At 52.3% G+C, this 24,629-nt stretch overlaps 1 protein-coding gene across 3 annotated transcripts in view; it reads right to left on the reverse strand.

The window, feature by feature from the left end:
- The window catches only part of ST3GAL1 (ST3 beta-galactoside alpha-2,3-sialyltransferase 1), an 87,898-nt gene that overhangs the window by 37,606 nt on the left and 25,663 nt on the right, over positions 1-24,629 (reverse strand). Inside the window, exon 1 of one of the 3 annotated variants that reach the window (XM_035011988.1) lies at positions 9,233-9,868. The exons of the other annotated variants lie outside the window; for them this stretch is intronic. The gene's annotated coding sequence lies outside the window, so the exon portion shown is untranslated. Of the gene's footprint in view, positions 1-9,232; positions 9,869-24,629 lie in introns of those variants that run through there. 3 annotated transcript variants of the gene reach the window in all.

The following is a 24,629-nucleotide window of genomic DNA, read 5'->3' on the forward strand; positions in this document are numbered from 1 at the left end:
CATCATCACCATCATCATCACCACCACCATCACCATCATCATCATCTCCATCAACATCATCATCTTCATCACCATCATCATCACCACCACCATCACTATCATCATCGTCATCTCTATCATCAACATCATCATCATCACCATCCTCACCATCATCATCATCACTATCATCATCATCATCATCACCATCATCATCATCACACACCATCACCATCACCGTCATGATCATCTACTCTGGGCCAGATGCGACACATCTTATGGAAAGTGTCATTTTGCTCCCATTTCCCAGATGAGGAAATTGAGCCTTTGAGAGTCAAAATGCACTGAATTATTCATCATGCCAATAATTAATTAGCAGTGAGCTGGGAGAAGCCGAGAACTTGCACATGGTGCCATCCACTCTGACACCATTAAGCTGAGCTGAGTTGAACCACATCAGGCAGAGAACTTCGAAAGGCGGGCTGTCCCTATGTCCTGTGATCTTTTTCTCCTTAGCTGGTGGATCCCTCTGCTAAACAAACACCCTCAGACACAGCTCTTCCTAAGCAAAGCCAGATGTGAATTGGGAAGAAGAAACAAACATGGAGGTTGGAGTGTTACCACTGAATCCCAAGAGGTGGCTCTGAGCCTGGTGGTTCTGTCTCTGAGTGGCTACTCAAGATGAATACCCAGACTCATGAGCAAGACCCAGAAACTTTCCTGGACACAAGGCAGTAAGAGTGAGTTCTCCTGATGCCCATCCACACCCAGCACTGTCATGCGGGGTCATTATGGTGCTTTATTGGTGGGAGACAGTACCTGTGGGAGGGGGGTTGCCGAAATACTACCACTTTGGAGTTTACAAAAGCATCTTTGTAAAAAGAATCTCTTGGAGTCAATTTTGGTTCTGAATGTTGCCCAGTTGCCTTGGTGTAGGCATCAAAGGCCCTGAGAAAATGAAATCTGCTTAGATTTTGCTGGCCCAACCTTTGGCCTTTTTCTTTAAAAAAAAAAAAAAAATTCCAGTGTAGTTACCATACAGTGTTATATTAGTTTCAGATGTACGATGTAGTGATTCAACAATTCTCTACATCACTCTGTGCAGCATTATTTACAATAGCCAAATCATGGAAGCACCCCAAGTGTCCATCAATAAAAGAATAGAGAAAGAAGATGTGGTATATATACACAATGGAATACTCCTTGGCCATAAAAAGAATGAAATCTTGCTATTTGCAAAACACTTGCCTTGATGTGTTGGATCCTGGTTGGCACAAGACAATGATGTGCCTCAAGTCACAGCAGGTTAGCAACACCCAGGGTTCCCCAAACCTGGGTGGCTCCCAGTAACGGCCTCCCGCTTCCCTGTAGGATTCCAAGAAGTATTTTCTGAGCACCTGGTCTGTACCAAGGGATAGGTGCCAAGGACATAAAGATAAATGGAATGAGGATTCACCACTATGGGGAAATACACAATCAGTATAATGGGGGACAAGCAACAACCAAGCACTAAGAGCAACCTAGGTTCTATTCAGTGCTTCCTTGTGAAGCTCTACCCACCCCCCATGTGACTGTATTTGGAGACAGGGCCCATGGGGAGGTAACTGAGGTTAGATGAGGTCATAAGGGTGGGACCCTAAGCCCACAGACGGGTAACCTTGTAAGAAAAGGAAGAGACACCGAAGAGCACTCACAGTGCACCCACACAAGAAAGGCCAGTGAGGACGCAGTGGGAAAGTAACTGTCTGCTAGCCAGGAAGAGAAGTCTCAAGAGACACTGACTTGGACAGCAACTTGATCTTGGTCTTCCAGCCTCCAGAACTGGGAGAAAATAAGCTTCTGTTGTTTAAGTCACCCAGTTGTAGAACTCTGGGATGGCAGCCCCAGGAGACTCACGCAGGGCTGTAATAACCATCCCCATTTTGCAGATGAAGAAGCTGGGGCATCAGGAGGAGATGTACCTTCCTGAAGGTCACACAACTACTAAGTGGTAGAGCCAGGTGGTCAGACTTATGCATCTGGCTGCAGAGCCCAACAGCTGATGGCCGACTGTCTTATGCAAATATTTATTTGCCCCCTCCCTGCCCCCTCCCTGTCACCGCGAGAAGGCTATACCTCCCCACTCCATTGATGTTGGGTTTGGCCCTGTCTCTTGCTTTGGCCAGTGGGATGTGAAGAGGTATGATGTGTACCATCTCAAAGCAGAAGATTTAAATTTGATTATGTGAGGGTTTTTTATGTGGATTTTTCAGCTCTGGCATGATTGTGGCATGCCCTAAAAAATGACTACCTTTAGCCCAGGCCTTAGAGATAACTCAAGGCACATTGCTGGCCTGCAGTTGACCCACAGTCTTCTTGTAATACGAACAAGAAATATACACTGAGACTTGGGGATTATTTGTTATGCAGCAGAGTGGACACATATAGGGCTCATTCTATAATTTTTCTATCTCCAACCAACCCACATTCCATTTGTAAGAATGGAGTAGGTGCTCATGAGATCGGACTTCCAGAACAGGCTCTGTCCTTCACCAGCTCTGTGGCTTTCACTTCTCTGGGCCTCAGTTTATTCATCTGCAAAATTGGGGTAATAATAGCACCTGCATCCTGGGGTTCTTGCAAGGATTCTGCAGGAGATGATATGAATTTCTCAGCACAGTGCCTAACACAGTAAAGGCCCACTATGACCACGATTGCCACGTAGGATGACGGCGTGATGCGTTAAAGCTGAAGAAACATACCTGGGTTCAAATCAAGTGCTCCTTTTTCAGCCCATCTTACAGCTAGTGCTCCCTCGGCCAGCCAGTGTGGAGGTCCATGTTCTACAGGAGGAGGGCCAGAGGCTGGTCCTGCTCAGGGAGGCAGCAGGAAGCAGGATGAGGGGGGAGGAGGGAGGCCCTTGGTTCTTATGAAGGGGAAGATGGGCTCTCCTAGGCCCAGAGTGTGGAAGCACAAATTGAAAAGAAGGGTGGGAAGAAGGTACTTTGAGGGGCTGGTTCCTCTTCTCTCATTCCTGTCCCACTTCTTAGAGGAGAAACTGAGGCCCAGAAAGGGGAGTGTCTTCCCCACGGTCATACAGCTGGTTAGCATCAGAACTTGGACTAGAACCTTGATCTCCTGAGACCAGCTCAGGCATCATTCCACTGCCTCCTGCTCATTTAGGAAGAAATGCGACTCATTCTTTGCACTGGCTCAGAAGACAAATGTCAAGTTTCTCTATCCTCGTGGGTGGATTTACCAAAACTCCACAATTCAACAAGCTTTTCTTTAAGTCATTTCAAAATTCCCCCTTCTCTTTCTGGGAAACTCAGTCCTCTTCATACACCCTGGCTCCTGGAGTAGGCAGTGGGGTAATCTGCTGTGAATACTGTTCAGGGCATAAAGCAGGAGTTGGTGGTTGCTAGATTTGTTTTTTGTTTTTTGTTTTTGTTTTTGTTTTTTTTGTAGGGGGGGTGTCTCTGTTTGCTGGTTTGTTTTCCCCAAGGCTTTCAACAGACACTGTGCAAGGAAATTTAGCACAGGAAGGTAAGACTCTGCTGTCCAGAGCTGCCACTCAGGAGTATGAGACTGGATGCTCTCTTTTAGAGAAGAAACAGACTGTGCTGGACAGGGAGGGCTTCAGGGAGGAGGCAACCCTGGCCCTGGCTCTAGAAAGATGGGAAGAACATGACAAGGCCAAAGAGAAAAGGAATTCCAGAATCTTGTAGGGTAAAGTTTTGAAAGGGAGCAAGGAGGACAAAGGTCTCAAGTTTTTGTTTTCGTTTTTATTTTGCAGGGTAGGGGCAGAGCTGACAACGAGTAACAGATAGAACAGTCCACAATTTCAACTTTCAGGGAGCGTAACTGAAGTGAGTTTCAGTTTATTCATCTGAAAAATGGGGGAAACTGAGGCCAACTCCAAGATGTATAGAGAACGGAAGGTAGAGGTCGTGGGTCTCTCTGGAGCAGAACTCAGATCTGCTTACCATCCAGTATCATAATGTCTCCCTCCAGGGGGAAAAGCTGGGAGGTCTGCTTGTGGGCCATTATAAAAGATCACGGTCCCTTAGCTGTGAAGCAAAGCCACAGGACTTGGGGAGCAAGTTGAAATGACGCAAACATGAAGCTCAGGCTGCCCAGCTGTGCTGGGAGTGATAAAGTCCTTTGTCTCTGATCCAGGAAACTCATGTCTTCTGCCCGTATCTGCCATCAGGCTGATGTCTTAGGCAGCAAGCAGAGTAACACCTCAAGATTTTCACAGTTCTGCACGGCCACTGGTCACATGTGGCGACTTTTAATTAAAATTAAGTATAACGTAAAATATAGTTCCTCAGGTGTATTAACCAAATTTCTAGCACTTCCTGGCTTTAGGTGGTTGGTGGCTACTAGACTAAACAGTACGGCTATGGATCATTCCCATGCCTGGGAAAGTTCTCTCGGCGATCCCTGGTCTAGTAGATAAGAGCTCAGGGTGTGGGGCTCAATCCTTCCTCCTACCACTTGCTGGCCATGAGAATGTGAGCAAGCTACGTCACCTGAGTTCCTCTTCCTCATCTCTAAGACCAGAAAAACAGGGCTGATCTTGTGGGTTCTTGGGAGGATTCCAAAAAATAACCCCTACAAAATATACCTAGCCTGGGCCTATGGGGAGGGCTCCCCAAACAAGAGCTAACATTTTGAGGCATTGAGCAAATGCCAGTTGCCCCTTCACACCACAGGGAGGGTGGCAGCGGGCAACACGAGGGATACGACGGAACAGGAAGGAAGGTGGCAAAACACAGAGGGGCGTAGGAAGCCAGGCCCAGAGGTTTGGCCTTACCCCAAACGCAAGTGGGAGCCTTGGAAGATTGTGGGCAGAGGGATGCCTCTTCTCGCCCTACCCAAGCTCACCGAGGCAGTGTGGGGAGAAGGCAGATCACAGGCTTTGGCACAGAGGACATGGGCGAGATTCTCCCACTACCACCTCTGAGCTGTGAGGCCCTGGGCAAGGCGTCGGACCTCGAGAGCCAGGGCTTATGCCTTGCAGACACCGGCATTGTAAGACTCACCCGGATGAGTTACTGAGAGCGTTAAGTGAGGTACCACGTGCAAAACTCTCAGAACAGTTTCTGGCACACAGTAGGGACACTAAGGAAAGAAACTCCATTCCTTTTTTCCTCTCTGGAGAGAAAGGCTGGCCTGGAGGATGAGCAAGAAACCTGAGTGGCGCCAAGGGGCAGGCGATGGTAACCAAGAGCTGCTGGGCTTTCCTTAGGTAGCAGATTACTCCCAGTGACCTCCGGACTCCCTTCACCTGGAAAGGCAGGTTTCAGGTTTTCATTTGCCTAGCTGGGGTCAGGCTACTTGGAAGGCTCCAGGTCCCTGTAGAGCAGAGATGCTGTTGGCACCCAGCCTGAATGGCCATTCCCCCTCAGCTGCTGTGGCTGTTGGCTCCAGAGGACTGTCCCGGCTAGACAGGAGCCGCCTTGCCTGGGAGGAGCCCACAGCCTGGCCCCCTTCACCCTGGGCAGCCCCCGGAATGACTGAGGTGCCTGTGATTACACGATGCTGGCATCGTTTGCCTCCGTGTTGGAGCCAAACCTGTCGTGGGCACACTTTGTGCTCAGGGTTCCCATGGAGTCAGCTGAGGATTGACTGCAGCTGGAGGCACGTCCCTGCTTGGCTTCTCTCCTCTCCCTGCCCTCCCCTGTCTCCCTCACCTCGCCTTCTCCTGGAGCACCTCCTTAGTAATCCACGCACACCGAATGCTTGCCTCAGGTTCTGCTAGCAAGGAACTGAGATCCCTGCATGAGGCTGGTCCGAGCAGTGACTGCCAGTAAGAGAAAGCCTCAGGAGTGAAATGCTCTCAAGTGCACAGACCTTGTCAAGAGCATGGAATCTCTTCCGCAACCACCTGGTCCAAGCCCTTGGCTTTATATAATGAGCAACCAGGAGCCATCGGTCATTTAGCAAGGACTCCTCGGGGCCCAGAATGTGCCAGGCCCTGTTTTGGATATGGGTGATACAACGGTGAACAAGACAAAGCCCCTCTCCTCTTGAAGCTCATGCATCAAATCAAACAGCAGAGCATGGCGAACACTTCTGCAGAAAACAAAAGCAGCCAGCGAGACCATGGACGACAGGGAGGTGGCCCTGGAGTGAACGCTCAGCCGAGCCTCCGAATGAGTCGGCCGTGCAAAGGCAGGGGTGAGGGAAGCAGAGTTCAGGCAGAGGGGAGAGGCAGAGCGAGATCACAGGGCAGAAACAAGCCAGCCGTCCTCAGTGCGGGGGCTGGTGCAGTGTGAATGTGCCCAGCAGAAGGGGTGATTCTACGAGACGAGGTCAGACAGCGACACAGGACCTGATCATGTCAGCCCGGGAGTGCAGGGACCTGTCAGCCAACAAATGGGCAAAGGTGACTCCTCTGGATTCCCTTTTCCAGTCTCTTCCTCTGGGTTGGCTCCGTCCTTGGGAAACCAGGAGACTCACCCATTCCCACTGGAGCTCCCAGGCCAAGACCACCTCTCACATCGCATTTTCAATACCAGAGATGAAGACTCGTGAATAAACCAGTTAGTAGCCTTTTGAGCAATTTTGAGCACCAGCTCCACGTTCCAAACTGCTTCTCCGGGCTTTCCTGGGAAGGCGCCCATCAGACACGAGGCCAATAAATATTTCATCATCCTTCATTTCATCCCACATCAAATGAGACACGGCTGCAGGAGGCGTGGGGAAGACCGGCTGGAAGTCATCGGAGATGAGCTGAGGCAGAGGGTGGACTTTGGGAGGGGCCCGAGGCTCTCAGAAGGCAGCTAGCTGTACCTTTTGCCACTTGCTTGCCAGGCAACCTGAAACCAGTGCTGAGAGCATCAGAAGCCTCAGTCTCCTCCTCTGGAAAATGGGCACACCAGTAACCTTGACAGAGTGGAGTGAAGGCAGCTCACGGACTCGGCACACGGGGCACAGGAGCCTGGTCTCATCACCACTGACAGCATCGCGTGCCTGGGCCCGGGAGGGGGGGTCCTCCTCTGCCCAGGGGCGGCCACCGTGGCTGGGAGCAGCTTGGGGATGCAGGGTGAAACCCCTCATGAGGGAAGACTGGGGATGGAGGAGGAGTCTGAGGAGGCCAGCCTCCGGTTCTTTCTTCCTGAGTCCTTACGCCGTGCAATTCTTCCATAATAACCAGTAACCTTTTCAAATAGGATTTTAAGTGATCAACAGAGGTGCTCGTGGCTCATGGCCTCAGAGGGCAAAGGAAGGAAATCCTTGCCGTTCTCCCTCCTTCGGTCTCCAGCATTATTATCCCGTGCCCGAATTAAATCCTTCAGACACACTTGCCCATTTTGGCAGTAAATACTCATCTCAGGGGTTTTAAAAGATCAGCAAACATGGTTTGGAAATTCTCATCAAGCCGAAGCCTGCTAAGGACAGAGAAGCAAGGCTATCCAGGTGTATGAGGAGGTAGACAGGCAGGGGATCTGAAATCCCTGGGGAGGCGGCGAAGATGAAGATGGTGGAAACATTCCGGCACACCTGATACCACAGAAGGGCGACTGTCTTTAGTGATCAGCTACTATGTGCCCAGCACATCACATACAACACCTGCCACTTACTAACTACTCCCACGTGCACTATTACAAACACTTGATGTGGATTAAGCCATTTCATCTTCCGAACAACCTAGCATTCGGGGCCTAGCGGCCCTGCACATTAGGCAAGCACAGAGAGGGGAAGTCACTGGTCCAAGGTCACGCGGCCAGCAGGTGGCAAAGTCAGTGCCTGAATCCAGATTGCCAGGCTCTGGGACTGACGCCAGCAGTGATACATGACCTTAGTTAATCTCCCTTCCCCTTGGCCACAGACCTACAGAGTTCCACATGATCACTTAAATTCTTAAGGAGTGCCCACTGAGGTGCAGAAAGGTGAAGGATCTGTCTGTGAGTGTCCTCAGAGACTCAACCCCAAGCCTGGGGTCTGCAGGGGGCCCTGAGGCTAAGCAAGCCAAGGGGGTGGGAGGTAAGCAGGGAGGGAAGGAGGAGAAAAGCCACTGGACCCCGCAAATCCAGGGAAGTAAATACATCTCCCCGTTTGCTCTTTGCAACACCAGGTGGGGTTTATGAGTTTTTAATTAAAATTTTTGACAGACAAGCTGTATCCTACGTGCAGCACTGGGTGTAAAAAAATAACTGCGAGATCGGAAGTAAAGGCTAGAGGAATCAGTCTCCTCTGGCTTGGTATAAAATTCACATGCGATCCTTTAACATCAGGCTGACAACCCAGTCCACAGAAGGGCCCAGATCTGGGAGGAGGAGAGGGGGCAAAGGGGACTGGCTGCTTCTGTGGAAGTTGGGGGTTCTCACTTGGGGTCCCATTGGGGCTGCCTAGGACTAGCTAGTTGACTGAACAGGTCTCTCAAGTGTCCCCTGAGAACACACTTTTCAAGGTCAGTGGTGAGAGCAAAGGTCAGAGAGGAGGGCACGGGGCAGAGGAGACCCCTCTGGAGTGCCATCCTCCACTCTGGGCCACCGTGCTCGGGGTCCCAATGCCGCTGGCCCTGACCCAGTCCTGTGCCTCTCCCTGCAGGGGACTCGGGACTGGCCAAGGTGCAGAGCCGTGTCGGCACGTCCAGGATGCTCTGTCTAGAACCAACTGATGGAATTAATCACTCATGGGGCATTTGGCTCACACTACTTTTGAGTATTTTTTTCTTATTCTAGCTCCCCCCGCCCCATTTTATCTTGGAGTGGGAAAGTCCTCTGTTGAGCATAAAATTCCATATTTACATAAAGGAAAAGATGGAACACATTAGAAATGCAAACCTCCCTAAGGCAGGAGCTGTAAACTGGAGTCTGGCCCCGTCTTTGTAAATAAAGTTTTATTGGAACAGAGTTGTGCACATTTATTTCCATAGTGCCTGGGGTGGCTTTTGTGCTGTGACGACAGGCGAGGAGCTGTGACAGAAAGGCTGTGGCTCGCAAAGCCGAAAATAGCTACGACCTGACCCTCTAAAGAAAAAGGTGTCTGGTACCTGCTACGGGATCAAACGCCCTGAGCAACTGTGAAAAATAAAGGCGAACCAAGAAGCCTATTTGCAGCCTGCCAGGCACCTGGCTAATATTCATAATATATAAAGAGCGCTTACAAAATAAGGATACGCACACAATTTCTAAAAATGGGGAAAGGACAAAAAAGGCAGATCAACGGAGAAGAAATGCAAGTGACCAATTAGCTATAAAGAGTGGTTCCAGGTCACTAATAATCGAAGTGATACACACAACAAGGAGATGTCATTTCTTACCTACGGGATTCTCAAGGATTCAAGAATGATCCACGGGACTGGCCAACCCCTAGTTCATTCTTCTTCTGCCCGTCTCCCGTCGGGTACAGCATGCTCCCAGGCAACGGAGAACGGGTGTGTTTTGCTGTGGTTTCAGGGTCACCGGGAAGCTCAGAGTGCCCCAGAGCCACATACACTGACTGGCTCTCTCTCGTGTTGCCAGCATGGTGCACAGAGCGGACGCGCCTTCCATGCTGTGGAAGGGAAGCAAATGGCCTGGGGTCAGGAAAGAAGGGGCCACCTGTGGCTGCCCTTCTTCCTTCTAGCAAGTGCCCAGGCTCCTTCCCGCGAGTCCCCTCTCTCCCTTGCGCGCCTGCTCTGTGGGACCGTCACTACACAGGCTGCCTCTCCACAGCAGGAGTGGAGGGGTCCCAGGAGGCTCCTCAGACTTCTGCGTTCTCAGGCAGCGAGATACCCTCCTGGGGCTGTGACTTCGGAGCAAATAAGTGAGGCTAGAAGGAATGGGGGGGTCCTGCATTCTCGGGGCACAGGTGGACACGTGGAGTCCAGATATGACATGGGTGTGCCTGTTAAGACCCCCGAGGTCCTCCGGGTTCTTGACCTTTCCAATCCAGGGCTCTCTAGGCTTTGTCCTCACTCCGGCATCTCACGGCAGCTTTCCCAGAGAGGGAAGCAAGCCTGCTCATTTCCATACTGGCTCCGTAGCTAATACCAAGCCCTACCTGGGAAATCTATCTACCTCTCGCCATCCAGCTAAACCCTACTCCCACTTCACAGCCCAGATGATCCACCCCCTTTTCCTCAATGTCTTTCGGGGTGATCCCCCTCCCCCACCCTACTGTCTTCTCCATTTCTGGACTTCTCTGTTCTCCTGCCAGGCAGGACCCAGTAGAAAGGTGTGCCTCAGAGGGGTGAGCGCCTCCCCACCATCTTGGGGGGCAGCACCCTCCCATGAGATGCCACCAGCCAGCTGGCCCTCCCTCTAGAAACTGCACCCTGCTCCTGCCTGTCCATGGGCCACCTCTTTCTGCTTTATCTCCCACATTCTCCCTTGTCCTCTCAGTTCCAATCCTACTAACTCCATACCTGTTCTTGAATTCTCCAAGCTCATTCTTGCCTCAGGGCCTTTGCACCTGCTGAATGCTCTGACTCCTATTATTCCTGCTCCAGTTCAAGAGGAATTTAAGGCCAAAAATAATTTCCATTTCTCTAGCATTTTCTTTGGCAATCTGGATCCATCTGCCAGACTACACTCTCACAATAAATAGCTCTGTGAGGTCAGCAGGGCAACAATTACTATAATGGCCAGCCAGTGTCACGGCTAGGACATCATGAACTGGAACTGCTCACAACTCTCATAATTACAAGCCCAGGTTCATTTTCCTAGGCCACGAGGCTGGCCACAAAGGAGAATAAACATCCCCCACTCCCCCACAGGCAGACTCTTTAAGAATGCCGGTTCAAGGGTAAAGACACGTCCTTCAATCAGACTCCAGGCACACAGTTGGTGGGACCCTTCAGAAAGAGGCCAAAGGCGTTCTCTGCACTGTCGGGCTGAGATCAGTAGCTCCGGGAGCCTACAGACTGCCCACAAACTGCTCTCCAGGCCACAGCAGGACCTCGCCATGACTGCCCACAGGTGGGCCAGCCGCTTCCTGTTGACTGGCTGCCACTCAGAATGTGCCCTGTGCCAAGCTCCTGGCCAGGCTTTTGCTGGAACCATTCCAGGGTCGTTTCTGGCAGCACAGTGGCTGGGTAGTCCCATGCAGGAGGGCTCAGAAGCCCCAGCCCTCCTCTGGACTCTGCCATTGCAAAGCTGTGTGACTTAGAGAAAGGCCCTATCCCTCTCTGGGCTTCAGTTCCTGCCTCAGAGAAAGGTAGCACCGAGGGGCCCCTCAGGGTGGTGGAAAATGCGCCTACACTAAGCCACAAAGGACTGTGTTTTATATCCCTTGGGTCACCACCCCTTGGGGGACCTTGGCAAGTTCCCAAATTTTGAGCATCAGTTTCCCACTCTGTCAAATCTGGTGTTAAATCAGAGGGTGTTGAAACTGCTGTCTCATGGGCCTGTTTTGTCTGGGCCATACAGCAATTGACAAAACTCTGAATTAGTGAACACTTTTATCTTTTTAAATATTTTATTTATTTGTCAGAGAGAGAAAGAGAGAGAGAACACAAGCAGGGGGAGTGGCAGGCAGAGGGAGAAGAAGGCTCCCCGCTGAGCAAGGAGCCCGATGCAGGACTTGATCCCCAGACCCTGGGATCATGACCTGAGCCGAAGGCAGACGCTTAGCCCACTGAGCCACCCAGGCGTCCTGCTAACACTTTTTTTTTTTAAATATTTTATTTATTTATTTGACAGAGAGATAGAGAGTACAGGTAGGCCGAGAGGCAGGCAGAGGGAGAGGGAGAAGCAGGCTCTCCGCTGAGCAGGGAGCCCGATGTGGGGCTCGATCCCAGGATCCTGGGATCACGACCTGAGCTGAAGGCAGACGCTTAACCAACTGAGCCACCCAGGCGCCCCCCTGCTAACACTTTTAAAAATCAGAAAACTTCACATAAAAATCTGGACCTCCTTTGCTAAAAGGAAGAGAAGATGCAGGAGCCCGAGGCTCACATTCCCCCTGGGCTAAGCAACAGCCATCTCCTTTGGTCAGAACCTGGTCAGTCTGCCGGTCTGTCACAGACCCCACTACTCCCTATTGCTGACCAGGCCGCTTTATCCATCTGTACTCTCCACACGGCCCCTGTGGACCCAGGAGACTGTGACCCCTGGACTGGATATTCTAAAGACCCCCTCTGCTCTCGCTTTCCGTGACGTTCCTGATATTCACACGCCACAGAGGCCGCCCTGCCATCCCTTGGGGTAGGGAGCAGAGGGCTGTCTCTCGTGGGTCTGAAGGCTGAGGCCCTGCCTTTGCCAGGATTCCCATCCCCTGGTCAGCGGAAAGAGGATAGCTCCTGAGCGTACCAAGCAGCCATTGGGCCACGCAGAGCTCCGGCCGCCGCTGCGGCCTCTATAATGACCTGCAGCCTGTAATCAAGCCCCATTGAGAGACCTTAGGAAGGAGGGCTTTTTCCATTTCCTGATCATAGAATTTCAGGGTTGGAAGGGACTTTAAAATGGCATCTAGATCAACCCATCATTACCGTCTTGCTGTTGGCCCAGCACGCTGGGAGCTGAAAAATTTAAGATGCGGCAAAAGGAGCCCTCCCCCCGCCCCGGAGTCCTCCCAAGCTGAGGAGGCCAGGAAAATAAACAGGTAATGACAATGCAGGATTACAAGGGCTCTGGGACCCCACAGCTACCAGGCACTCAGCCATATGACGGGCGAAACACTGCCCGTAAACAATCTCCCCTAATTCTCAAGAAAACTCTCCCAGGAGGTGCCATTTTTCATACTTGGTTTGCAAGGGAGGACTCTAAGGCTCAGAGAGGTTAAGGCCCTTGGTGGAGGTTGCACAGCCCGTAGAGTGCTGGAGCAGACTTTGATCCCAGTGATGTGAGACTCCAGAACTGGATTTGTACACACGACTTTATCCTGCTCTTCTGGAAGGGCAGCGCGGGGAGCAGAAAGGAGAGGCCTGGGACCAGAGCCTGCTGAAGGGGCAAATGTCTACACTTCTCTTGAAGGACAAACAGAAGAGCGAGTGAGCTTGGGGTGGGGGTGCGGCTGGGCTGAGGGCAGGGCAGGCACAGAAGTCCGGGGCCTCCTTAGCAATTCAAGAAACGCACACGCAGACAGGAGGAGGCATCACTTGACACCGATGAGCCTGGCACAAATTAGCAGGCTCTGTGATGCCAAGTGTCCGGGGTACGTGTAAACACAGAACCTCATGCCGGGCTAAAGGGAAGGTAGACTCGTCAGCCATACAAGAAGCCACCGGCAGTATTGGGGCAAGCGACGCAGAGGTAGGCTCTATGCCCCAGCAATCCTCCTCCAAGGTGAACACCAGAGCCTTCCAACGTATGAAGGAGAGTATGAAGTGCATTCCAGAATGTTCTTCCATGTGTGAGAGGAAGAAAAATCATGGTTCATAGAAATTTTTTTTTTTATAAAATGAGGAAAATGTTTCTGTTATAATGTTAAGGCGGCAGGAGTCAGGAAACAGGCTGATAACATCCTGCATCCCTTGTAGGATGGCCCAGGAGGTGTCCGGGACCGGATGCCAGGCCCAGAAGAAGAACTCGAGAAAGGCATGCAGGCAAGGATTGTTACTTCCAACACTCATGCTTTGGGGCCTGCCAGAGGTCTTTACGTTCGCCCCCACTCACCGTTCATTCATTCCATACATACGGAGTGCACACCTGCTGTGCACCAGGTAAGGCACCGGGCGGGAGGAGGCCAGCAGCGAGCCAAGTGGATGAAGCAGCTTAGATCCGCGGTGTTCCAGAGACTCAACAAAGAAGCAAACGCGTGATCGGTCAGAGGTGCAGAGACCAGCGACGAAGAGTGAAGAGTAGGGCCCAGAAGGAGCCCGCAGCTTGGGGGTGCGTGCCTTTTCGTGCATAGTCTACGGCAGCATCACAGAACCTTCCGTGTCCTGATACTTCTGCCTTCCAACCACTACCAGTCGTCCCAGCTTCGGGCGGAACTTAACCTGGACCACCATGACTCCCAGAGTTGCTTCGAGAAAAGAGCTTGAGCCTGGCCCCACCTGGAGCCTTCCCGAGCCTTCCCTTGGATTCTGACCTCACTTATGGGCATCACGAGAGCCCCCCCTCCCCCGCAGAGGAGGTGGCCTTGCTCTTGCCTGCTGGGCAAGACCACAGCCTTCTGTCCAGAACAAAAGGACGTTCATGTGGGGCATCGAAGGCCTCAGACTGTTCTGGCTTCCACTCTGTAATTTCCTCCAGGAATCTCTGCTCCAGGAAATGGCCTGATGTGCGGTTTTGTGCCCAAAGAGATTTATGACCATGTTATTTTTAATAGTGAAATGCCAGAGGGCTCCAGCGTGCCCCACCTGAAGGAGAGCATGAAGAGCAGCGTGGTATGTTCAAGTACCCGTCCTCTGACGGAGAAGTCTCTCCATCATTAATAATGCTCATGAAGAATTTAAAATAACATGGGGAAATATCTGCTGTACTGTTAAATTGGAAAAAAAAAACAAACAAAAGAAACAATACCAGAATCAGAATTATAGTCTTAACAAGAAAGGAACCGAAAATGGAGAGAAAGGAAATACTCTAAAATGCTAAAATCAGTACTTTCTGGGACAGTTTTGTTTTGTTTTGTTTTGCTTTGTTTCCCTCCAGGCCATTACACTTTTCTCTATTTTCAGGATTTTCTTCAGTGGTCATGGCTGCTTTCGTGGTTGTAAAATACGGCGACCAAAACCAAAAAACCCTCAACAAATGGCACCTTTAAAACCTTCTCTCGCATCCCAATGCGGGGCTGGCATCTCCCCAGAACCTTGACCTAGCAAGCTCCCAAGGGCTGTATTTAAGGAGAAAGCCTCCCAGGATTTGGGATTTCATTTCCAGAGCCTTAGGCCCAAAGTAAAGAAGGAAAAGTAGGGAGCAGTAAAGAAGACCAACAGGAACAGAAGGTAAGGGACGTGTGACCGCACAGACCCAGCAAAATTTTCCAAATTAAAAAAAAAAAAAAAAAAAATACAAATGGCACCCAGGAATGAGGGCTTGGAAAGATTGTCCCGGACCCCCATGCTCCCCAGCTGGAAAGTCTGTGGGAGGTGGCGCTGCCCCTCAGGAATGTAGACAGGTCCTTCCCGGACTTTGAACACTGTGGCCCAGGCTCACTGTGGTTGCACCTCCTCATGCCCTCCTGGTGGGGACGTTACACGATGTCACATGTTATAGGTCAGAGCTGAAGGTCCGGCTCAGAGAGGTCATCCCACTTGCCCGAGGCCACACAGCTGGTCAGGGACGGAGCAGGAAATGGGACTCAGGCCTCCTGATCTGACCCGGAGGTACTCTAACCCACAGCACAGCTGGCCCAGGAACCACGCACTAGCATCCAAAAGCCTGGGATCAGATCCGCGTCAGAGGGTCGCTCGGCGGCTGTGGGCCTTGCCCGTTAGGCCCCAGGAGACGCAGGTTTCATCTGCGAACTGGAGGTCCCCCATCCAGCGTAGACAAGGTGCCGGGCAAACGGGCGTTAGAGCAAAGAGACCAGGATGGAATCTCAGGAGGAGAGTTGGCTGCACTTAGACATTTGGCAGGCTGTTTCCGCACTGCTTTCTGGCCTAATAGAGCCGATTGCTGGCCAACTGTGTTCAATGCCTAATTCCAAACAGATGGGTCTGTGCCCTGCCCCCACTCCTCCTCCGTGGCCTCCCAGCCCTCCCTCCCCCCTTGCTCCAGGGGCCTCCTGCCTCTGACCAGACTGGGGGGGGTTTGCTGCGCAGGGTCGGGGGGGGACAGCCCTTTCTGAGGGCTTGCTGGCTCCTCCTAACACCACAGAGGCGGAGACGGGGGATCTAGACCTGCATTAGCCGAAGGATGAACAGACCCCATCCCCCAGGCATGCCTCTGTCCCAGCACGATCAGGTGACAACCACCATACGAGTGTAAGCCTGTTTCTCCCCACACGCCAAGAGGCGGGACTGTCTAGTGGTTAAGCACGTGGATGAGGGCCATGCTGCCTGAGTCTGATTCTGGCTCTTCCAAATCTTTGCTGGGACCACTGGGCAAGTGTCTTCCCATCTCTGCGTCCTTGTCCTCCTCTGTAACGCAGGCGTGGCCATGCTGAAACGAAGCCGCATTTCAATGAGCCAGAGAGTTTATGCCAAGACTTAGAAGAGGCATGCCATGGGGTGGGGGGATGGGAGGGGGAAGGGAGGGGAGAGATCGGCAGGGCAGTCACCTCTCCTGCTCTGTGTCAAATGCAGTCCGCTCTCCTGGGATTCCCAGAACCTCCCTAGGGCCGGCAGCGGGGTCGGCACTCTCCCCACGTAACAGACTGTGGACGGCTCAAAAAATATCTGTCTTTAATGAGGCTTGAACAAGTTGTAATCATCCCAATTGTTCAGATGAAAATCAGAAACACAAAGAAGTGAAGAACTCGTCCAAGGTCCCTGGCCTGTACTCGGCCCAGCCAGGACACAGACCCAGGCAGTGCCCCCAGGACAGAGCTCTTAACCACCAGGCAACACGACCACCTCCGGTGGACAGCACCGTTCTGCAGGCGAGTGGATCCCGCCGCTTCTCCCAACGTCAGCGCTGAGTGGGAAGGCCGGCCTGGGCTCTGGGCGGCCTGCAGCGGGGCGAGCTCCTGAGCTGAGGATCCCTTCCTGGCCTCACACATGACAACTCACCCCAGCCCTGGAGGCTCCTGGATGCTGGAAACCCTCACCCCTGCTGTTCCCTCTCCCATCATCCACTCCCCAGCCGGCACTCAGGGTCTGGGCTCCCGTAGATTATTCGAGATCAGGAAGAAGAAGACAGAGCCGATGAAGAACTTTAAGGCTCCCCACATCCAGAGCCAGCCAATCCATGTGGCGTTCTCATTAAAGGGTCTGGCTAATCATAGCATTGGCTTCCATCAGCTAATGTCTTCCTTTTTACCCAGACATCTGTCTCCAGAGAAAAAGACCTCCACTGAGGGGCCAGGAGCCTCACCGCTTGGGTTACTGAGATACGATTACATGTCAGAGAGAAACGAGAGAAGACTGGGACTTTCCGGCAACAGAGAAACCATCGTAAAACCCTGCCAATTACAGGCTGAGCAAAAACACGGAGCTGCCACAGCCTCCGGGGTGGAGAGAGCCCAACGTGGTTTCCTAGACTTGCAACACTGCCCGGGAAGAGGTCAGAGTGGTCGCTCTCAAGGAGTCTCCGCATGAAGTTCTGCAGCTGAGTGCAGTGGGTGGGATATGCTGCCGTTCCTCAGGGCACCGTGGGCGGGGGGAGCTTCGGGAGGGAGACAGGAAGCGGGGACAAGAGGCCGCATTTGCTGAGAACCCAGGGCATCGGGCTGGCTGGACACTCAGGTACATCGGGGGACTTAATTCTCAGAACACCTCGGCAAGGTGGGCCTGGCAGCCCCAGGAGCCAGAAGAGAAAAGAGAGGGCCAGAGAGGCAAGCGGACCTGTCCAAGCCCACCCGAGTATTGATTCTTGAGCCCAGATCTGGGAACCAGATCCCAGGACACCCACCCATAGCAACTAAGGTGCATATTTGCACTGTCACCCCCAGGAGAAGGGGCTGCTTTTTAGCAAAGGATGAGGTGAGAGGTTGTTTTACTCTAGGTGGAGGGAGGGACCTTGGCTCTGTTTATTTATAGGTCAAAAGTCAAAGAAGGGGTTTGAGTGTGTGGATAAAGCACTGGATTAGGAATCGAATCACGCAGCTTTAAATCTCGCCTCTACGATGAGGGATACCTGGGTGGTTCAGTCGGTTAAGCGTCTACCTTCGGCTCAGGTCGTGATCTCAGGGTCCCGGGATGGGCTCCCTGCTCAGCCGGGAGTCTGCTTCTCCTTCCCACCCCTCCTCGTGCTCTCTATTTATTTATTTGAGAGGGAGAAATAAAATCCTTAAAAAGAAATCTTGCCTCTACTACGAATGCTGTGTGATCTTGGGCAGATGACTTCAGTTCTCTGTGCAATGGTGTCCTCAGCCAGAGAGAGGGGGTTGGAGTGGTAGCTTGTTCGATCTACATGGTTTCCTCCAGCTCTGGATCCTATCTACTTCGTGTCAGCTTGGCATTGAGGGTTATGAGCAAAGGCCCCAGCGTCCAGTCCGTAGGTTCAAGTCCCGACTCTGCCCCTGCATTAAGTGAGCTCAAGCAAGTCACTTTCCTGTGACTCAGTCTGCCCTGTATAAAATGAGGATAATGATATCCGAGGCCTAGGCTGTAATGACAATTAAGTGAGATAATATGTGTGGAGCACGTGGGGTTTTCCAGAGCCTGCCTCAGTGTATGTCAGGACTCAAGCCAGGGCCACGCAGAGCCCAGGACAGTCTCAATGCAGGAGGGAAACAGCTTGCCTGCTGGGGGTCTCACACCTCAGTGCCTCCTTTCTGGGGGACTAACAGCAGACAGGAAGCTCCATCTGCCCCGACCCTTACCCCAGCTCCGAGGACAGGTCAATCCAGGTGGGCGCTGGTCAAGGCTGGGTGCTTAGAAATCTGTGGGTTTGTCCACTGGGCTTCCAGAAGGGAGGCATTCCCAGGATGTCAGAGTCTAGAGGGCTGAGCCGAATCCTTCCAGGGGAACCTCGAGCGGACTGCACCCATCCCCACCCAGGGCTCATTAAACTCATTCCAGAAATGGTGCAGCTGGAGGGGGGGATTGAGTCTAGTACAGGGGTGGGGGGGTGCAGCTTAGGTGCCTAGAGGGAAGGGGCGGGTCTAGCCTAGAAGACTAGGCTCAGTAGCTGTGGAAAGGTCATCCCTACGCTCGCTGACCCATCCCCGGGCTCACTGCGCCAGGCACCAGGCTAGTCCCCGAGGACGCAAAGCTGAGTGCAGCACAACGTACGTTCCCCAAGAGCCCCCTGTCCCGCGAGGGGCCATAGGAATTAGCAGACAGTGCATACACAGGCTAATCCAACTCCTTCCCTCTACAGCCTAGAAGGAGTCAAGACCAAGGGCCAGTAAACCACAGCCCACGGTCAAACCTGTCCCACCTCCTGTCTCTGTAAATGCCGTCTTATGTACACCCACTCGCTTGAGCACCGCCCGCAGCTTCTTTTCCTCCACAGTGGCAGAACCGAACAGTCAAACCGGAGACCATCAGGCCCGCAACGCCAAGAATATTTACAGTCTGGCCCTTTAGAGACCAAGTTGGCTGCCCCTGCAAGCAGGGGGCCACCTGAATCCCTCTGGCACACTCCACTGTGTTTAGACGAGAACATTCCACCAGGACAGGGACAGGGGCAGGGCCCTGCATGGAAGCAGATGGGGCATCCGTGACAGTCGCCCAAGGAGGTGGCCCTCCTGTTGAGGAGGTAAGGGCTGAGCAGACACACTTGCTGACTGAAGAAATAGGGGTTTGGCACTCTCGGCAGAGGGACGGCTCGCCTGAGGACACATGGGCTGTGCCAAAGCTGAGCTGGTTGTACGTACAGTGCAGGCAGAGCGGGGCACACGGGCGGTGCGGGACAGCTAATGCTCAGGAACCCAGGCACCAAGGCCTCTGGGGCAAAGCTGGAGCCGCCAGTCCCCATCCGGATGGAACAGAGCAGCCAGCGAAGGACTTCCCAGCTCTCTAGCCTAGTGCAGGTGACATACATGGAGCTCAGGCCACGGTTTCAGAGGTGTACCTAGTCTTTGCCCCGTAGAATTTAGCATCTAGCAGGGGAATCTGACAGGCAAATGCCAGGCAAGATGAGCTGAGTGCCTGGGAAGGGCACAGAGAGAATGTGAGCGGGGTTCTGAGGAAGGAGGAGATGGGTCCCTTTGGGACCAAGATAAAAAGGGTCCCAGGGGAGAGCCAGCATTTGAGGAGGGCCCTAGGAGCTCAGATGTTGGGGGTGGTGCTCCCGAACAAAGGTAAGAGGTCATGAATCTCAGGACCGGCGGGCTGTCCCACTTGGCAGGTACCCAGAGGAGGGGTCCAGGCCCAGTGATGGGCGCAGGCGTAGTTTTCCAGAGGAGGCGATGCTGTGATTTGAGGAGCTTAGGGAGTTAGCCATAGGATGTCACTGCCGTCCATTGAGAGGCACAGTGTCACACTTGGGAGATGCCAGTCACCTAAAGCCCAACACGGCCACCACGACGGGCCTTCCCCCGTCCTCCCTCACCATCTGCTAGCCCCTCACTTGCTCGGCAGCCCTGGTGTCTGCTGCTCAGATGGCCCAGGGATGCTCCTGCCCACTTAGGGTTTGGCAATGGCTGTCCCCCAGGTGCCACGTGGACAAGGCTGTCACCTCCTCCAAGCCTCCTGAGAGCAGCCAGCCCCAGCCACCCTCCCCTGGCAGCTCTCTCCCTCAGCACTTCTCACCCTCCTACAAATGCTAGACTCCACTTGCTAACTTCGGAGTTTACCAGAAGTTCCCCCACCCGAATGTACATTTCACAAGGGATTGCTTGTGAGTTACTGAGGCCTTCTTCCCAGCTCTCGGAAGCCCACCTGGCACTAAGAGGCATTCAGTCGAATCTTGCTAATTGAATTAAGGAATATGCCAGAGTGGGGAGCCACAGTCCACACCGGCGCAGATGGAAGAGGAGCCGGCATTTCAGCGTGAGATCTCCCGGATTCCTTCACGCGGGTCCCATGCTACGGCGACATAATCCAAGCCAACCTTTTATCTTTTTATTTTTTGAACTTCTGTGTATTTTCAAAGGCTAAGAGGATGCATGTGCCTTTGTAAAGCTCATGCTGCGAGCTTCCAGACAAAAGTATTTCAGGACAAGGCTCCCAGCGTGAGTTGCGCCCTTGACCGAGCACAGTGCTGCCCGTGACGTGCAGCTGGGGTTTCAGGAAATCCCTGGGCCCAGGCGCTGTGGGCTCCTTCTTTGATTTCGGCCCTGCCCAGTGGCCAGATGTTCTCAATCGGGTGGCTAAATGAAGATGGTCATGCCACCAGTAAACAGAGGAAGAGAAAATGAGGAACGTCGTCAAAAGTTGTCACCAAGCCCTTGATCTGGTTTCCAGGGAAGCTAAGAGGAGGGGAACAGTCTGCCGGCCACCCTGGGGTCTGCACAGCTGACCTCTCATCTGGGTCCTGCACTTACGGTTCTGCTCCATGAGGCACTCCCTGCACACGGCCTTGGCTGGCGAGGGGACAGAAATGCTGCCTTAAGAAATAGCTGTGTTAAAAATTCAGTTTCTTAGAAATGATGTGAAATGGGTGACTTTTGCTGTAGTAGCTTTAAAAAATATTTTATTGGCAGTAGTATATGTATAGCATATGCTATATATCGTACCTACACACACAAACACATGCATATTAGCACAGAGTATACACATATATACACATATATGCATGCATCTGCATGTGTGTGCGTATAAATAGATAGCACACATGGCATTTAATATGTGCCTGGCACTGTTCTAAGAGCTATACATATCCACTCACTTAATGCCCATAGTAATCCTATGCAGTGGGTCCTATTATCCCATTTTATAGAGGATGGAAGTGAGGCACAGAAAAGTAATCTCGTCTAAGGCCACTCAGCTGGTGGCAGGTGGACCCGGGATATAAGCTCCTTCTCCCCTAGGCTGCCTAAGCTGCTTAAAAAGCCATCTTCTCAACCACTGCACCTACACTTCTGAAATTATGTTCCCGGGACCCCCGGAGGTCACCGTGTCCCTTCCAGGGAGTTCATGATGCAAACCATTTTCATACTACTAAGACATTATCTTCTTTTCCGTGTCTTACTAATGCACAGGGGAGTCTCCCAGAGGCAAGTGACAAGGGATTTCGGCACAGATAGAATGCAGAAGCAGACAGGAGAACCCAGCTGTTCTCATTTAAGCCAGACACTGGAGAGATCTGTAAAACACCAGTCTTCTCACTAATGTTCTGTTTTGGCATGTTTTTCATCATCTGTATGTTACCGCGTGATTCATTTATTATTGTTATTTTCCAAGGAAGGCATACATCTGAAAAGCACTTCTCAATGTTCATAACTAACATGAGACATGCTACGAGAGAGAAGCCACGTCAAGAAAAGCTGTTCGGGGCCATCGGTAATGTTTAAGAGTAGAAAGGAGTCCAGAACACAAGCAGCTTGAGAACCACTGCAGGACAGCCCAGGCGACGAGGCTCCACGCCCCGTCCCACAGGGTCCTGGGGAGGGCACCCTTGGCGGTTTGGACAGGACTCCTTTGCCTGCTACAGGAGGTAGAGCCTCCCAAGCCCCTACCTGCAAAATGCCCGAAGATAACCCAGGTGCCGAGACAGTCAATATGCCTCTCCCCGCTGTGTGTGTGTGTGTGTGTGTGTGTGTTCACCGGTGTTCACGTGTGTGTGTGGCTGAGAAGCACAGCTTTGAAAGGATATCTTGTCTTCCCTCCCTCACTCATTTTCGTATCCATTCATTCAAACCACCGAGGAACTAAGTAGGAGCTGGGCAGGAGCTGGTGCAGCCGCTGTCCATTAATTTGCCATTCTTGACTCCTTTTATTGCGGAGGGATGACTTCCAGGCCATAGCTCTGTGGCTTCCCACTGGATGCTGGAATGCTGGGAGCCCCCAAGGTTCCATGGAATGTGGGCATACTGTGCCCCTCACAGTCCAGTGGCACTCTGAGTTCCAAGGAGACCCATGGAACTTTCAAACCCTGGAGTTCTGCAAAATTCCTGAAGCCTGTAGGGTCCAGGAACCAGAGCAAAGGATTTGCAGATGTTGCCGACACCCAGAACGTCAGCATCCTTGTTCGTGCTGCAGGAATATATTTTTCCCTGTGAATTACCAATATCCCAGCTTTACACATGAACATGAGAGGCGCCTCCAGCTCCAGTCCCACCTGCACTCAGCCGAGAGCACCGTCCTCCTCCCATCATAGAGAAATATGCAGTAATAGAAATGGTTAAGTCCTTCGGTACCACCACCTGGTGAAACATCACACAGCCACATAATGTGACAACCCTTCACGTCACCCCCAGAAGCACTCCCTGAGAGACCCCAACTCCATCCAGGTACTGGGGCTGCAAATGGGGAAGGACACGGTCCCTGCCCTCAAGGAGGTTCCAGTTAACTGTCCCTCTGCGTGTCTCTGAAGGGCAGAGAGCCAATTCCATTCTATTCAACCAACAGAAAACAAATCCACGGCTCCTGCCCCAAAGCCTTCCCTTCCTTCTCGTTTTCTGCTGGCCAATCCCCCAACACAGAGGATATTTTTAGCACCTGGGAGGAAGTGTTTACATGAAGGCCATTGAGCAACATGGTGGCATGGCCCTGGGACGTCCCATGCAAGACAGTGCTTACCAAGTGGATTTCAGACAGGCTGGCTTTGGTTCTCATCCACACTCTTCTTCCTTCTCCCCATTATCCAGATCAGAAAGGGTGGTTGGCTATTTTGCCAGGTGTGCTTCCTTAACTTAACCTGAGGCATGCGCATCATAAACAGCTCTTCCAGCGAGCATACAGGCGGAGCTGAGAGCAGCTCAGGAACAGTGGCTAGTCCCAAAGTGAAAGGACCGTGAGCTCCCAGACATGGGATCCCCCCCATTTCCAGTTCTTCAGAAGCTGGAGGCGGAAGTCACAAGAAGTGTGGAAGGCTGGTGGATGCCCCAGAGAACTGAAGAAGAGAGAAATAATCCCCCAGGGGGCCCAAGTCTGCGTCTAGCCCAGCTGAGCGGTCAGCTAGCTGGACATCATGTTTATCAACCCAGCAGCTGGGGCTGGTTCTGTGTGGCCGAGACAGGCGGTCAACTGTGCCTGCCTTCATATATCCATTCTTGGCTCTGCGCATGCAGAGCTGGACCTGGCACAGGTGGGTTTTTAGTAAGTCCCCTTGAAGAGCGAATCCCAATCCTGCTCCCCAAGGAGCTGCCAATCTAACAGAGAAAACACACATGGGCACCCGCATGATGGGCAGTGTGGTCAAGTCACACACGGGGGTGCTCTGGGGGAGCCAGGGGGAGGCCGGGGGACAAGTTGGGGGGAAGGGATTCCCAGAAGAGGTGACACTTGAATCTTGAAGAGGGATGATTTCAACAGGAAGGTACAAAGGGGAGGGTGTTCAGGTGGAGGGATCAGCACATGCAAACCACACGTTCCAAATCCTGGGGACGTGAAAATTACTTCATTTAGAATGAATGCTATTTACGATAAACACAGAACATACCTAGATCTGTATAGGGACATCTATACCCACAGCCAAAGCCACATCTATACTAAGTACTATAATTCAAGCACCTGACAATTAGCTTTTTCAATTGTAAGTAAGCGCCTGACATTAAATTTTTGATTGCCAAAACATTCACTTTGAAGACATCACTCTCTCTCTGGCTAGATGGGTGATGGGCATTAAGGAGGGCACTTGTTGTGATGAGCACCGGGTGTTGTAAGTAAGGGATGAATCACTGAATTCGACTCCAGAAACCAATATTGCCCTGTCTGCTAACCAAGTAAAATTTAAATTAAAAACAAATAAATAAATAAAAATAAAGACACCCATCTCCAAGACATGCAACACCAGTGACACAACGAGACCAACAGCACACCGCCCCACCCGCGGAGTTTCCCTTTTAGAAAGCCCAAGGTGACAGCTTGAAGTGACCCCACTTTTCCCTTCCCACGCCCTCATTCCTGCTTTTATGTTTTCAATTCACCAATAAAGAGTAAGCCTGCAAAAACCTGGCACCCCACCCCTCAACCCCGGTAAAGGCAGGACCCCATTCCCCTCACTGGCTCGGATCTGGGGCAATGTCCCAATGACCACAGGGGCTCACCACAGGGGGCGGGGCCCAGGGGAGCATCCCCCAAGGGAGCGCCCCCAGCAGTCCGAGGGCTTAGAGCATCCCCCAAGGGAGCGCCCCCA

Source organism: Mirounga leonina, unplaced genomic scaffold, assembly GCF_011800145.1.
Source record: "Mirounga leonina isolate KUSES-001 unplaced genomic scaffold, KU_Mleo_1.0 Mir_165, whole genome shotgun sequence".
Lineage (NCBI taxonomy): Eukaryota > Metazoa > Chordata > Mammalia > Carnivora > Phocidae > Mirounga > Mirounga leonina.